Source organism: Sinocyclocheilus grahami, unplaced genomic scaffold, assembly GCF_001515645.1.
Source record: "Sinocyclocheilus grahami isolate Dianchi unplaced genomic scaffold, SAMN03320097.WGS_v1.1 scaffold3033.1, whole genome shotgun sequence".
Classification (NCBI taxonomy): Eukaryota; Metazoa; Chordata; class Actinopteri; order Cypriniformes; family Cyprinidae; genus Sinocyclocheilus; species Sinocyclocheilus grahami.
Window position 1 is genome coordinate 26,501 of NW_015508202.1, and position 1,075 is coordinate 27,575.

Sequence of the window (1,075 nt, forward strand, 5' to 3'; positions counted from 1 at the left end):
CACTGATGAGTCCTTTAGTGCACAGATGTGTGAAGGACTGTAACTTACACCCCAACCAGCACTAGAAACCCCTGAAACATAGAATTCATACTGACCACAACTTATATTAATTTAAGGCTTTAATATATAATCAAAATATATGATTTTATGTGTATTTTATTCTCAACTTCATGAAATACTTGAAAAATGTTATACTTTTTTTTTTTTAATCAATGAGTGCAAAATGAACCTACGCAGTGTCTAAAGAGTGAACAGTTGCAGTGACTCACCGTGAATCATGAGCAGGAAGATCAAAATAGTAGCAGCCATTCTGACAAACTTCAGCAATACAATAACTACAACAAATATGCAGTAGATATTTAAAATGAGATCATATATGACATTATTTCCATCATGGCTGGAAAACCCCTGTGTGTTCATCAATCAGGATCAACCCAGGCCAAGTTGGGCCATCTGAATCCATTAAACTTTAGACAATAAAATGTACACATGTTTCTTTAAATAGAGACACTTTTATTTTTTAGTAAAAATAACCCTTTTAAATTATTCATTTTATGCATAGTTTTTGTTGTTTTACTGTGACCTGGATCTTCAATCATAGAGGATGAAAGTAAAACTATGAACTTTTGTATGTTTACAACTTTAATAATCTAACCAAATAGTGAAGTGAACATATGCCTTGAATCAAGAAGTGAACAATGATTATTCATACTTTTTTATGATGCATTTTTATAAGTATGATGCTTTTTTATCATTTACATTTGTTCTTGTCTGAAGATTTTACCTAAATAAAACCTGGCTCATCTCACAATTCTGTTGACACTGATGTTTACTGAATGATTGTACAGCATCATATAAACAACTGATAATGTGTTTGAAAAATAAACAAAAACAGAGACTTTGGGACAAAAGAACATAGAGTTATCAAAAGTCTGTCTTACCGTGCTCCTTAAAGCCTGAATGACACATAACGAGATCAGGGCACACAAACAGTCTAAACCACATCATGGTAAACCAACATGATTTAACTTCCTCTTTCTGAGTGAGTCCCTTGGTTTGTGGGGGGGGGGGGGGG

At 33.3% G+C, this 1,075-nt stretch overlaps 1 pseudogene; it reads right to left on the reverse strand.

The window, feature by feature from the left end:
* The window catches only part of LOC107575946 (B-cell receptor CD22-like), a 17,578-nt pseudogene extending 16,622 nt beyond the window's left edge, over positions 1–956 (reverse strand).
* Positions 957–1,075: the final 119 nt, after the last annotated feature.